Source organism: Pseudorca crassidens, chromosome 18 (genome assembly GCF_039906515.1).
Source record: "Pseudorca crassidens isolate mPseCra1 chromosome 18, mPseCra1.hap1, whole genome shotgun sequence".
NCBI lineage: Eukaryota > Metazoa > Chordata > Mammalia > Artiodactyla > Delphinidae > Pseudorca > Pseudorca crassidens.
Genome location: NC_090313.1, coordinates 69468025 through 69484209, shown reverse-complemented (window position 1 = coordinate 69484209; position 16185 = coordinate 69468025).

Genomic DNA, 16185 nt, shown 5'->3' with positions numbered 1-16185 from the left:
TATCTCATGTTTCTTATTATCAAAGCACCTGCTATCATGTGAGAAACACAGATTTTAGTTTTACTCACGATATAGAGGAATAAATCAAAATACAAAGAGAACATTTTGGTACATGACTCTTTTTGAATTATGGTTTTCTCAGGGTATATGCCCAGTAGTGGGATTGCTGGGTCATATGGTAGTTCTATTTGTAGCTTTTTAAGGAACCTCCATACTGTTCTCCACAGTGGCTGTCATACAGAGTGAAGTAAGTCAGAAAGAGAGAGACAAATACCATATGCTAACACATATATATGGAATTTAAGAAAAAAAAATGTCATGAAAAACCTAGGGGTGAAACAGGAATAAAGACACAGACTTACTAGAGGATGGACTTGAGGCTATGGGGAGGGGGAAGTGTAAACGGTGACAAAGCGATAAAGAGGCATGGACATATATACACTACCAAACGTAAGGTAGATAGCTAGTGGGAAGCAGCCGCATAGCACAGGGAGATCAGCTCGGTGCTTTGTGACCGCCTGGAGGGGTGGGATAGGGAGGGTGGGAGGGAGGGAGACGCAAGCGGGAAGAGATATGGGAACATATGTATATATATAACTGATTCATTTTGTTGTGAAGCTGAAACTAACATACCATTGTAAAGCAATTATACTCCAATAAAGATGTTAAAAAAAATACAAAGAGAAAAATAACTTTGTACATACAGTGTACGACACAGTTGAAATTTGAATTCAGAATTTGTAAGGTACATTCTTCTCATAAATGCAGGTATAGCACATAGAACTCTTAGCCAATGAAAACCATAGAATGAGTACTCACTACTTAGTGAAAAGTGTGAACCTTGTAAATGTCTTATCAGTATCTTTTCCTAGAAATCATTTGCTTCTATATTCTTCACAAAATGGCCTGAACAGAAACACTGATGACATAATTATTTAAGATCTTTGAAACAGTTGAAGAGAATCTGATGAATGGATTAAAAATTCTGTCATCTTTACGAGTATCACTACTGTAATTTGGTTATATGTGGAGTTTTTATTGAGCATTATTAATCATTCTTAAATGCAAAGACAGAAGATTCAGATATTTTTAAAAGTTATCTCTTAATGTTTGCCAGGCCACAAAAACTACTAAAATATCAGGGTTTTTAAAATATTGATGGTAATTAGAATGAGTATACATGTAGATCAAAAGAAACAAAATTTCCATAAAGCTAATATCTTTAAATACTTCACTAAATATCAAAATACTGAGTTATTTGAAATCATATTTCTTGGAAGCTAGTTGTTTACTGAGGAGAAAATCTAATCTAAGACACTGACCATTTAATTTTGGTATCAAATCAACTCCTTTTTTAAGGCAAAGTCCAGTCCAAAGTCACTGTGATTTCAAACTCTAGAGAGAAATCAATCCCAATTGAAAACTGCAGTGTTTTACACTACCTTATTTTGTAGAAAATACATCTTAAATTTTATGGGTTGATAGGAAAGCAATGTGTTTGCGAAAGACCTGGAATAAATACTAGAGCAGATAGAAACAAAGAAATGGGGTTTACTATCATACATTGAATAAGTGATGGGCTTTGACTGCCTTTTTTTTTTTCTGATTCAAAATTTTAAACACATTTCAGTTCAACTTTGACTAAAATAACATAATCAGTTTCTCTGCTTTTATTTTGGTTCTCTATCATTGCCAGTATTTCTAGGTGTGATGAGAAATAGAACTTTACAGACAAATTACAACATGACAGTGTACAGAAGAAATAAGATGGTTGTGGATCCCAGAGGAAGGGTCCGAGTTGAATAGCATGAAGGGATTGGGTTGGGAGAGAAACAAAGAAAACTGAACAAAGGGACATGTCTTAATCAGAGCACATTTAGAAATGTGAATTTACTCAAGGTAGCATAAATAAAGAGGAATCTCACAGGTTCCAAGAAAATGAAATCCAAGTTCACGCAGGGCTGGGAGTTGGAATGGAAGAAGAGGATCAAGATTGCTCTGCATCCCTCAAAGCCGCATGGCTTCCCTCCATTCTACTTCTCTATTCTGGCCTCTAGTTTTCTAGCTTTGTCTTCAAAACTATTATTTACTCCTTCCTGAATCATTTTTTTTTAACTGTTGAATGCTTCATTTACTTCATGTATTTTTTTGTATCTTTATTGGAGTATAATTGCTTTACAATGGTGTGTTAGTTTCTGCTGTACAACAAAGTGAATCAGCTATACATACACATATATCCCCATATCCCCTCCCTCTTGAGCCTCCCTCCCACCTCCCTATCCCACCCCTCTAGGTGGACACACAGCACCGAGCTGATCTCCCTGTGCTATGCAGCTGCTTCCCACTAGCTATCTATTTTACATTTGGTAGTGTGTATATGTTCATGCTACTCTCTCACTTCATCCCAGCTTCCCCTTCCCCACCTGTGTCCTCAAGTCTGTTCTCTACGTCTGCGTCTTTATTCCTGCCCTGCTACTAGGTTCATCAGTACCATTTTTTTAGATTCCATATATGTGCCTTAGCATATGGTATTTGTTTTTCTCCTTCTGATTTCCTGAATCATTGACAGGCAGGTGGTTCTGGTTCTCCATGGTACAGATTCCTACCCTGGCTCTGTAACACTAATTATTTCAATACCCAACGTTACCTCCATTCTGAGGGACCTGATTTCCAAGCCTCCACCCTTTTCAGTTAGCTTGAGTCAGGGGGCAGAATCAAATGGTAATAAGGTTGCCCCTTCTGGACAGTGTGTGAATCAAGATTTATAAATGGGAGTGTAGGAAGGCATGAAATGGACAGCATCTGTATACTATGGAATAGAAAAAAATCCTGGGCTTTCATATAGAAATAGCCACTTCTTTATCAGGCTTAATTGTTGTCTTGGAAGGCTGAATTTGAGACCCAGCAGTGAAGAGTGAAAATGATGAGACTGATGTTACAAAGTAATGAAATAAACTTCTGTACGAAATCAAAAGCAGGAGTCTTTGGAGAATGGCCGTAGTGATATAGAATAGAACGTTATCCATAGCTTTATTATTTCTACATAGTGTAGAAATGGAAAAGAATGCCAACAATTATGCCTTGAAAACTGTAATCCCAATATGCTATATTAAAAAAAATTACTATTTACAAAATACTATAACTAAATAATAGTATTTCTATTTATAAATGATTAAATGTGGGTCAGAAAGAAGGCATTCATGATGAATATTCATAGATCACAAACCAATCTGTGTCAGGTATAAAAAAATAACTTAAAGTCTGAATCTCTAATATCTCCAGGTTACTATATTTAACGTACTTAGGAAAATGAGTCACTCTCTCTCACATATTTGATACAGAATTCCTTAAATTCTAAATAACAAAATTAGTAAACCTTGAAAGTTTAGAACACCTAAATGAAATATGTATCTATTTACCAAACCAAGAGTACCTTTACTTCCTTGTTTTACCCAGCATTCATTCAGAGCTAACATGTATTAATAATTCTGCATCCCAGTAGTTTCAATGGTTTTCAATGTGCTTTAAGCAATAAGAAAGTAATTTGGGATAGGTATATTAATGGAAGATCTGACTGAAGAGAACTCTAGAACTCTTTTTCCAGATCTATGGCTTTGAAACTTCTTTGATGTTTTATGTATTCACCTAGTATATACACACATAAATAAGTTTACATATATACATATTGCATGTTACATACATATATACAATATAACGTACAATCAGCCCTCCATATCCACGGATTCTGCATCCACAAATACAGAAACCAACAGTGAGAGACTTAAGCATCTGCGTATTTTGGTATCCAAAGGGGTCCTGTAGCCAATCCCCTGCAAATACCAAAGGACAACTGTATATAACATATGTAGATACATATGAAATGGAAGTTTTACAAACCATTACTTACTCTGTCTATATGCAATATTCTCTGCTATTTTCACTACTTTTCCAATTCTATCTCCTCTTTTTTAAAAATGCTGGTCACAACACACTAAGCTGATTTCACAAGCCACTAATGAGTTCCAATCTGTAGTTTGGAAAACACTGCTTTAGACCAATTAAACATTGTACTTTATTTCAACTTTCTTCAATTAATTTGATATACCTAGAGACAGACTGTGTCATTTGTGAAGTGATAGCCAGGACCAATACATGACTTCTATTGGTCTACCAACCCATATATGTTCTTCCTAGTGTCCATGCAGCCTTCCTCTATAAATTAACGTGGCTGGTTTCACTGTAAATTGCACAGGCATTTCCTTTATTTGCAGAAAATATCTGTTTTCAAATGGAGAAAAGAATCCCCCCCCAAAAGACAAACTAAATCGCACAGTGAATCTAACAGAAAGTGATTAATGGGATCGATTGTTGGCATAGTCCAGCTTACTTCCCTCAAGAAGGGTGAATACGACCGCAAATTCATCTTCATTAATATGTTACCACTTAGTGCGGTGCTCTAGAGATACATTTGCTAGTTAATAATTAATCAGAAAATTTCTCTAGTGATAGCAGCAGAAGAGAGAATGAATGGGTAGATTTGCTCTGCATAGAGAAAGCTTTCCAACAATGACACCATAGCCTTAAAGACGTAAGAACAACAGCCTTTATGAAATCTGGATGGAATGATAAAGTTTTAAAGATGCAATCCTTTTTGGAAAAACAGGTTTAGTCTCACTACACGGGTAATGCTCACTATTCCACAGCACCTCCCCTGTGGCTCATATATCCCTAAACCTTCCCTATCACATAATACCCTAGTTTATCCTTCAGAACGTTCCTCCTGACTGTAATTAATTATTCTATCATTATTTGCTCTATGTCTGCCATCCCCCTTAGACTGGCTAACTCAATATGGAATCCACAATGCCTAGCTCGGTGTGTACCACATCAACAGAACTCAACAAATATTTATTGAATGAATGAGTGAGTGGATGGATGGAAAAAAGTGAGTGAATATTTTATAATATTGATTATCACACTTTTTCTCCTTTCAAATAAGGTAGAGACTAACAGTACCAACGGCAAACTCTCTGGGCATTTACTGAAAAGCTTGTTCCCTTCCTCTTATTCACCCAAGCCAAGAACTTTTTAGTTCTGTTCAATTTTTCCACCTTGTATCCCTCTCTCAACTAATGTTCATTGGATTCCTGCTGCAGGTCAGCAACTACACTATCTCTCTAATCCATCTGTTCCTCTCCTTTCCATGTGCCACAGTCTCACCATTTCTTCCCTACGTTATTGCAGTAGCATCTTAAATCTTCCCTGTATACTGTCTCTAATAGTGACCGCCCCCCCACCCAATATATTCTACACACGGCTGCCCAAGTAACCTTCCTGAAATATATGCTATCCCCTTGCTCAAAATCCTCAAAGCCAAACTCCTAAGTCCGGCATACAAGGCCCCACCTTTTTTCCTAGGTTCATCTCCCTGACATCAATTATATACTCTCCTTACATAACAAAAGTTCTATAATACTTTGCTGAATGCCCCATGCTGTTTCATCACTCCATAACTTTGAACATCCTGTTCCTTCTTCTTGAAATATCCTTCCCATTTTCTTCACCTGATGTGAAGAAAAATTCATTCTTAAAGATCTAATGATAACTTTTCTATGAAACCTTCCTTGGTCCAATGACCCTTCTCAGCCAATTACTCTTCTAAGCCACTGTCCTTTTCTTGTGCTCCTCATTCTGTATTTCAAGCCTACAGCAACATTTATTAAATTTTACTGTTATTTCATCACTAATCATCAGAAGAATGCAAATCAAAACCACATGAGATATCATCTCACACCTGTCAGAATGGCTATCATCAAAAGAACACAAATAACGAATGTTGGCGAGGCTGTGGAGAAAAGGGAACGCTGGCGCATTGCTGGTGGGGGTGTAAACTGGTGCAGCCTCTGTGGAGAACAGGATGGAGGTTCCTCAAAAAACTAAAGATACAACTACCATATGACCCAGCAATTCCACTCCTGGGTGTATATCCGAAAAACACAAAACAAAACATTAATTCAAAAAGATACACACACCCCAATGTTCACGGCAGCATTATTTACAATGGCCGAGATACGGAAGCAACCAAAGTGTCCATTAACAGATGAATGGATAAAGAAGTTTTGGCATATATACATATGTATATATGTATGTATATATATATATATATGTATACACACACACACACACACAATGGACCACTACTCAGCCATTAAAAAGAACAAAATTTTGCCATTTGCAGCAACATGGATGGACTTGAAGGGCATTATGCTAAGTGAAGTAAATCAGACAAAGAAAGAAAATACTGTATGATATCACTTATATGTGGAATCTAAAAAATACAACAAACTAGTGAGTACAACAAAAAAGAAGCAGACTCATAGATGTAGAGAACAAACTAGCAGTTACAGTGGAGAGGGGCAATACAGGGATGGGGAGTGGGAGGTACAAGCTATTGGGTGTAAGATAGGCTCAAGGAGGTATCGTACTATACTGAAAATGTAGCCAATATTTTGTAATAACTGTAAATAGAAAGTAACTTTTAACATTGCATTTTTTAAAGTTTTTTTAAAATAATAAATTAATAAATAAATACATTTTACTGTTATTTACATGCCTATTTTCACCCCCTCCATAAGACTTCAAAGCCCTTCAGGATGAATATCAGTGAGCACGAATGAAGATTTGGGCATAAATCCACTTTTCTATCTACAGTACCTATCATAGACGTTGTCTATCAGATTCCATAGTTTCTGGACTCATAATCCAATTTAGCTGGTTTATGCAAAAAGGGAGTTATTAAGAGGTGTAAGACAGCTAACAAAATTTCTAGGAGAGGCAGGTTGTGCAGCTTGGCCGTTATTCAACCAACAACTCTCAGGCACTAGAACACTCAGTCCCTGTAAGGGACTCTCCTAGCTGAAATCTCACTCTCACCAATGATAAGACCACTAGTCCCTTTATCAAAGCTTCTGCAGGAGAATCAAACATTGCACCACCCTACCTGCCAGAAGATTCTATCTCCCTGCATATTTACACCAACCACTCAGTACTCTTCCTTCCAAGTCTCACTTACAAAAGCATGATACTCTGCACAACTCCAGAAGTCGCCAACACATCATGCAGAGCCTGTAAGCCATATACTGAGACACTCTTCACACAGGTTATATATGCTTGAGGAGACACAGCTCACATGTGGAATCCTAGCTGCAGAGGGGTCTGGGAAATGTAATTTCAACCTCCGTGCTTCAATAGTTCAGGCAGTCATGCTAAAAAGGAGATGGAGTGGGCGGTGAGCGAACCACTTTGCAGTTCCTCTTCCATTAATGCCTAATAAATGATGAGGGGGAATGAACAGATAGAAGGAAGAAATGTAAGGATCATAATTATCATCTTAATTCCTCCATATTCTGCTGTTTAAGTAATTCAAATTTCACTCTTTTTTTTTTTGTGGTACGCGGGCCTCCCACTGCTGTGGCCTCTCCCGCTGTGGAGCACAGGCTCTGGACGCGCAGGCCCAGCGGCCATGGCTCATGGGCCCAGCTGCTCCGCGGCACGTGGGATCTTCCCGGACCAGGGCACGAACCCGTGTTCCCTGCATCGGCAGGCGGACTCTCAACCACTGCGCCACCAGGGAAGCCCCAGGGTACATGTTTATCAAACACAGCAACCTGTACCCTACCAACCAGACATCTGATCTTTTCCATCTGCTTTCACGATTCTCTCCAGAATCAATGCCATGAATAGTTAGAGGACATTTTAATGCTTTACTTACATTCATTCTTTACTTCTTTACATTCTTTACATTCATGCTTTACTTACATTCATTCTGTATCCAGCTTTGCTGCTGGTATTCCTCTTTGCTGTTTAAAAGAGATTTTCTACGAGTACAAGATAAAATAGTATTGATTCTAAAAAGAAATGTCATATTTCCCTATAGCTTAGTTTTAAAATAAACAACCTTTGTTCAGTTCCAAAAAATTTGCATATGACCTGAGTAAGTAACATTTGACAAAATAGAGAAGTGTTCTGTTGAACAATAAGAACACTTCCTTCTAACCCTTCCTTTCATTCAAGGTCATGTGCAGCTTACATAAATATTACATGAAACCTGTTTTTCAAGGAATCACTGTCTATGATGATTTATAGAGACATAAGTCCATTGGCAAAGTCTACCTTTTCAAATATCACAAGCTTTTATTTTCCAGCAAGAAGAAGAAAGTGACTCTCATTAGGTAAATGGAGCTATTCTTTCATGCAGGATTAAGATTTTAATGCAGTTTATGTGTGCAATTAAGATTTATCAAAGGTTTTTTGTGTGTGTGTCAGGTGACAAGATGTGTTGCAACTCAGTTTAAAGTCCAGACCTCAATGGTTGGAAGAGCAAAAATAAGTTATGACACAAAGTTTGCATCAGGAAAAGATAGAGAATATTTTCTTTTTTATTCTCATTTAATCTTTGCTGCAATGTGAGCTATTATAGAATTAAACAGTGAATAGATATTCTTAGCCTTAAAACTGTTTTATAAAAAGAGGTCAATTTTGCTGAATATATTTGCTCTGTCAACAAACAGGTGCTGAACAATTATTATGTGTAAAGCACTTTAATAGGTGCTATTAAAAGTGTCATATGTCATTGTGAGGCAAAACATTTTCCTACATATATTAGCTGATTGGTCTGGTAAAATAAAAAAAAATACGCTGCATGAAAAGATTTAACATGCTTTAGAGAAGTTTTACTTTATTATTAAAAATCCCATAATTACTGTCAGGGGACCTCTTATTTTTATCATTTAGAATTGACCTCAGATAAAGTACTCTGTAAATACATTACTTAATATAATACTACAAGAAGTAAAAACGACTTTTCATTGCCTTGCTTTTCACAGAATCTCCTTCTACCTCTCTAGCTTCCTTTAGCTTTAGCTTTAGCTAAAGTTTAGCTTTAGCTAAAGAAACTCTTTAGCTTCCTTTTTGCTTATTCATTATTCAACACATTTTTATTAAGTGTCAGGCACTGTGCTTGACATTGAGGATACAAAGGTGAAGAAGAAAGGAAACAGTTGTTCTTTTGTGAAGCTGATGGTCTGGTTGGGGAGACAAAAAAAATAACATGACAGGTCAAATAGAGGTTTCCATTGGGACACACGGTAGGGGCATCAAGACCAACATACGCAGGAGAGACAGAAAAGGGGAAATGATGGGGAAAATATCCCAGAGGAAGAGACATTTATCTCACCCATAAAGCAATTCTCTACAGTCTCATCACTACCAGAGGAAGAACACAATTTTTCAATGTAGGTTTCGAACCCAGTTTTAGGTGACTCCTTTAAATCATTCAGCTAGGTACCCATTATCCCCAACTGGTTCATTCTTGAATTGAGCCTGAGGAGGCCCTAGCAATTATGCCTCCCAAGCTGTAATGTTACCTCCACCACTATTCATTTTTTTTTGTTGCCTTGGTTTTAGGAGTTTCATTTTCTAGCGAGACTGAAGCACTCTCCTAGATTCCAAATGGTTTGTCCAGGACCTTGATCCCCTGCTTAGCTCTTGCCAAATTCTCCCGCACTCATTCCCACTCTTCCCAAAGATCAAAGTGCCTGTTTCTAGGTTACTTCCCTTACACGATGGGTCCATCTTCCAACTCAGACAGAATTCATAAAAATTGCATCTAGTTTCACCTCTCAAATTGGACTCCAGAAAACAAACACCATCTGAGGAGGAAGGTAGCCAGCCACACCCCCACAAACATTGTGATACAGGAGGCGCTGCTAGTTGTCTCCTCACTTGGGGTGAGGACATGTATCAGTAAGTGTTCTTTTGTTGCAAGCAACAGAAATCATTTTGAGCGTCTTTAATGGAAGAAAAAAGAAAACGCATTGGAAAGAAGTTGAGGTCACAGAGTTGAAGGAAAATCTAAAGAGCCAAAGTTCAGAAAGACCAGAAACCAGAGCCGTTCTGGGCACTGAGGCAACAGGAATGAATGGGCACGCTCTCCAGGAGGCCATCACTGGAATGAATCTACTTTGAACACATTCTGCAAGACTTCAGTTCCAGAGAAAAGGCATCAGGTCGGCCAAGCTTGGGGCATGTGCCCACCCATTGGCCAGAGGAAGACAGGTTCCACTATTGACTACATCCAATGGAAGAGGAGTGATTCTCCAAAGCATAGTTGGGATGCTGTTACCACCAGAAGGGAGAAGAGACCCTGAGCTGCAAAAATAAAAATGTCCACTATAGGAGTCAGTCTGGCTACTCGGTGAGTTCTCAGTGTTCCAGTCTTGTGGGTTCCTAGTCTATATCCTTCTCTGCATTGTATAAAGTTTCAGCATACCTTCTAACTTGTTCCACGTGGGTTCCAATCTTTCAACATATGAGCACCAGGAGTCTTTTAAGATAAAACTCTCAAATAAAAATGAAATATAAATCATGGAAAAGAAACTATGTTTCTCCAGAACTGCCAATTTTTTTAGGATCAACCATGTAAATAACAATAAGAACCCACAAATAAATCTCCTTGCTATATAAAAAATAATTCTGTGTGTTCTTGTCATTTAGAGTAACTCCTTGAAAAGTCATGCCCTATACTTATCCCCTCACTCAATAGTTAATGGCCATATTAACTAATCACCCCTCTTTCTATTGAACTAAGAATTTTTGGAGCTATTTTCCTACTTGCACTTTTGAGATTCCTCCAAATAAGCTGTCATGTGGCAACACTTTAAATTACACCTTTTCTATTTGACTATCCCCATTAACCACCATGTGAGCATAGCCATCTCGTGGTGTCAGCTCATTCTGTCTTCCTATCTTTTGTTACAAAAAGGAAGAAAATATTAAGACCCCATTTCTTATCCTCATAATCTTTGAGTGCCTAAATGTTGCTCCTGGTGACAATCTTTGGAATGGAGTTTTTCAAGACTTGAATATGGAAGGCCTGATACTTATCACTATGACAAAGCTCAGTGTGGATGATCCTGAAGAAGAAGAAGATGACAGTAATAATAATAATAATAGATGATATGTACTGAGCCTTTGTTGTACAAGGCTCTGCCCTGAGTACTTTACATGCAGTATGCTTCCGTACTAATGGGAATGATCTGGGAGGGAGAGAGAATCACAGGAGAGAGAAGGGATTATTACTGGAGCCAAGTCCCTGAGCAGATGGAGAGAGATGGGAAGATAGGATCCAGAGCTCACGTGGAGAAGCTGTCCTTAGAAACAGGGGAGTCCATCCATTATAACATGGCTAAGAGACTGGTAGATGTGGATTTGGAAAGATGAAGGAGTTGTCTTATGATGGCTTCTACTTTCTCAGAAAAATAAGAAGAAAATGGTAGAAGAGAGAAAGGTGGGTAGTTATTGGAGGTATGAGGAAAATGACAGGCAACAGAGCTGCTACTATTAACTTTAGCAGAAATAAAAGACTGTCACAATAATCTGGAGAAGAGGGGGAAACTGTAAATTTCACGTGGAACAGACGGAAGATACCCCTGAGGTTGTGCAGAACTTTTAGGAGATGACTGTGAGTTCTCACAAAGCAGGCTGGGGCAGGGCAAAGAGACACAATCTTTTGTGAATAGTATAGCCCTACTTCTATATCCACCCCAGTAGATGGACCTTGAGAGAAAGGGATTCCATGTATTCTTCTTCAATCTTACTTAATTCAATAGTTAAGGAAGCTATACCATATACTTCTTAAGATAGGGTGTGTCCATCTTATTCACTGCTGTATCTCCAGTGGTAGGCAAAATGCCTGAAATGGAAGAGGTGCTTGATAAATATTTTATCAATGAATTGATGACTAGATAGATGGATGGATGAATAAGAAATTTATGACATTTTATTGATAGTCCACATTCATGGTTTTCCCAAATAAAATTCTGTTGCGTGTGTATAGCAATGTCATACTTGGCTTTTGCCCAAGCTGCTACTCAGAAACCAAAGGGAGTCACAGATGGATGTTTTTACTGGGACTAAAAATGAAATAAATATTATATATTTTCTGTAGATACTTATAACCACCTAATGTTCCCCAATGTACTGGAATAAGTGTCCTTCTTTATCACTTGCTGGCTTAGTATGAGAAATGTTTTATTTCTTTTTTTTAAGAGTCTCTTCATCACAAGGCGCGGGCTTCTCTCTAGTTGTGGCGTGCGGGTTTACTCTCCTCTAGTTGTGGCATGCAGGCTCCAGGGCATGTGGGCTCTGTAGTTTGCTGCACACAGGCTCTCTAGTTGAGGCGCTCAAGCTCAGTAGTTGCAGAGCATGGGCTTAGTTGCCCCGAGGCATGTGGGATCTTAGTTCCCAGATCAGGGATCGAACCCGCTTCCCCTGAATTGTAAGGCGGATTCTTTACCACTGGACCACAAGGAAGTCCCAGTACGAGAAATATTTTAAAACTAAGTTCTCCCGTGAGCCAGAAGTCTTCTGGAATTGTCACTCCAGGGTATGTTCTGCTCTCGTTGCTCCAAGAAGTTACTCCAGTTGAAGTGTGAATTCAGGTCACATGACTACTCATGTTGTTCTCTGTTTACCTGATTCATCTTCACCTTGGAGGTGTTCTCTTTTGGACCATGAGGGTACCTATCATACCCCTTGGATTGGTCAAAAGGGTCTAGATTTCCCTCCTAATTTACCAAAAATCCTATCTATACAGAGGCCACAGGTGTTGCTACAAGATTTCAAATCAGTGATGTCCTCTTTTAATGCACTAACTTACCCCTTTCCAGATAATCTTTGCACACACAGAAACTCATCCTCAGAGGAAGAGCTTGTGTCTTATTTGATATCCTCAGCACTTAGCATGGTGTCTGTTGAAGGAATGAACACATGATTGACTAATGAATAAATACTGAATTATTCTAACTGAGTAACCCACCCTCGTCACTGGAATTCACTCTCTGCTCCATGCTGCACGAGAGGCACCAACACAATCTTTATCTCAATATCTGCCCTACCTTCAAAATATAGAGTTAAGCATTCTTTCCCTAAAGAATTAGAGAGGCACTGCAATTGTCCTCCTAACCCTATTTATTCCCACTAAGCAGAAAAATCAAATCACTTAGGGACTCTCAGAGTTTAGCATTGACTGTTTTCAATTAAGAGAGAGCAAATACATTCACTGCTTCTCCCAAACTCTACACCCTCTAAAAGCCTACTTTCAATTTTCCTGGAGCTATTCCTTACCAATAATTTTATGGCATCTCCTGTACACAATTCTTCTTTCCAGCGTTTTCTTCTATAGCTTACATTAAGTCTGAAATGCTTTTAACTGAATGCCTGGGGATTGGGTAAGTACAAGCCTTGGAAATTGTGTCTAGCACTACTTCTTCGTAATAGTTTCAGATATTCTTCACTTTTGTTGAATCAAAATCAAAATAAGCATTACCCAGCCCTAAATTATAAAATAATTAAAATTATCTTCTTTGTTATTTAGTTCAAACATGGGCCAAATTCAAGACTTTTCCTATAGAAGTAAAGTCCCAGAGGACCAGATTATAAGTCAGCGAAGACTGGCTCTGTTCTAATATTCAATTTGCTTTGATTTTAAGAAAAGTAAATAACTTCTCTCTCATCTTTTTCCATATTGAAAAATAAGACATTTTCTTCCTAACATAAAGAATTGTGGCGATTGGTGAGATGGTGGGTCTTAATCACATTGAGTATCAGTTTACTTAACCAGTAATAGCTTCTTGGCATCTCTGGCACATGGTTCTCCTTTCAAACATTTCCGTCTGGAGAGACTACATTAAGGATGAAAAGCTTTTAACTAAGTGCACAGAGAAGACAGGCAGCCTTTTAAATCATTTATAGAAAGGGATTAATAACAAACGTTTTTAAAACATCCATAATTAAAACAATTCATGCTCTAGGAAAAAATAATAACACTCTATTACTCTCCTAGGGAGAGAGAGAGAGGCAGTGAGGCAGTTCTGAGCCAATCTCTATGAGTCAAGCCTTCTCCTAGGCTCTGTCCACTGCTTTTTTCATTCAAAGTCTCACAACAGTCTTTTAATGCAATGTTAGTAGCCTCACCTTATATAGGGTAGAGGCTAAATCTTCAAGACACCTGGCATGCTATTTTAATAAAAACAATAGGTTCAATTAAAAATTTAAACCTATTGTTTTCATATGTAACATAGGTAAGATTTTTGGATCTCCTATAATCAGAAAGCTCTTCATGAATTCTGCCTACTATTGTGGCCCAAAGGCAGGTAGCAGGGTAAATTCACCACAAGAAAGAAAAAGTTATGATATAGAGAAAGCCACTGTCAGAAAGAAAAAGGGGAGGAATCCAAGGGGTGTGTGGAAAGGGGAAGAAAGAGATGGAGAGGGAGGAAAGCAGTCACATGATTGTCAGGAGTTTCCCCTCAACTTTCCGCTCCTGTCTCCCCACACCCCAGCCTGAGTCAACAAGCCAGTGAGATCCCCAGGGGAAAGCCAAAAGCACAGAGATTATTTTCCCCATACTACGTTTGTAGCCTTAGAAAAGGGACTGCTTCTCGAGTGCCCTCAGCACCCATCTCCTGGAGGCTGCCCCAGGAGCTGGCAGTGGTCGTGAAGCGGAGTTAAGGTGAAAATCTGAGTTAATGCCCCTGGGCTGTGTTTGGCTTCCGCATAGCATGGGAAAGACTAAGTCCCCGCAAAGCGGTGGGAATCAGACCAGGAAGCTTCCTAGAGGGAGTTGCTACACCAAGAACAAAGTGATATCATCAACAGAAAGGCCAAGGAGGCCGTGAAACTCAGCTGGGGCCCATCAGCAGAGAGGGACCACTGAGCCCAGGGAAAAGGTTAACAGCAGATGCCACTAGTGGAAGTGGCAGCTGGTGAAACAAGGGATAGCATCACGGCACAGGTGAGCAGGGATCCAGAGGGTAACACGAAGACATGCACAGAGCCACCATGAAGATGGTCACACAGGGGAAGAAGTCTGAGCATTTATCTACAAGCTACAGGCTTTTCAATCACTTACAGAAAGGAATTAATAACAAATATTTTTTTTTAAAATCCAAAATTAAAATAACTCATGCTCCACACACAGAGCTCCACACACTAACCACAATATTGTGTTAAACCAAAAGACATAGAGAAATCACTCCTGGCAGTTTAAGACTTTCTCTGCAGCACAGAAGGACTCATGGCAGTGATTCGATCTGTTTCAGGGAGTAAAGTGTTGAGGAACCAGATTACATTTTCTTTGCATAGTTCAGTCATTGTGTGAGTAAATATACAGGCCAACTACAATATGATTACAAAGACACAGTGCTGAGGGTGTGACTATTCATAAAACAAAGAGACCCCCTGGAGATTTTCCTTCTATGAGCCAAGATCACTGGCTTCAGACAACTAAGTCAAAGCCACAAAATAAATACGTCCTCACTATTTTCCTACAGTGTGCTTTTAAGTTATAAAATTCATTCTCAGTTCTGTGGTCTTAACACTCTTAGAAATTAGACTTTACCGTAGAGAATATTTTCTCCAAGATCACATTCTAGACAGCTAGCCCTTCACTTGTGTGCCACCAGATTTGACCATTATGCAAACTTCATTTTTCTTTCTAGTCAAAGTGCTTTATATAAAATAAAATGTTGAGTTAAAGGGATTATGATACAACAGACTGGACTTCAAGGGTAAAACTCGCTGTGAATAAAGAGATAATAGTTATCATCTAATCATGACTAGAGGAAGATTGTGTGTTTACTAAAATAGGTGAGAATTTTGTTATGAATATATTTGGGACAGGAAATTGTTCTGTTCAAATTGTGACATTGAGCTGAAAGGCAAACCAGTACAAAGAAAGAAAACTGTAGATATTTTTATAAGTCCTAAGGGACATCCTTATCCTTTGATTCAATAAACATTTATTGAACCCCTACTAGGTTCCAGGTAATTCCCTAGGCACTAACAATGCCGCAGTATAGATACAGAAAGCATCTTCCTTCAAGGAATTTATATTCTGGTTGAGGAAACAAGCAATACATAACTGTACCAAAAAAAAAAAAAAAGTCAAAGAGTGGTAAGTACTATGAAAAAAATCAAAATAAAGCAAGTTAAGAGGAAATAGGGAGTGAGCAGGAATTTTATAGAGCGGTTGGGGAAGTGCTCCTCATAAGTTAATTTTTGAGTAGAGGTCTAAATTAAGTGGGGAAGAGATTCACGCAAAGATCTGGAATGAAAAGAGCATCC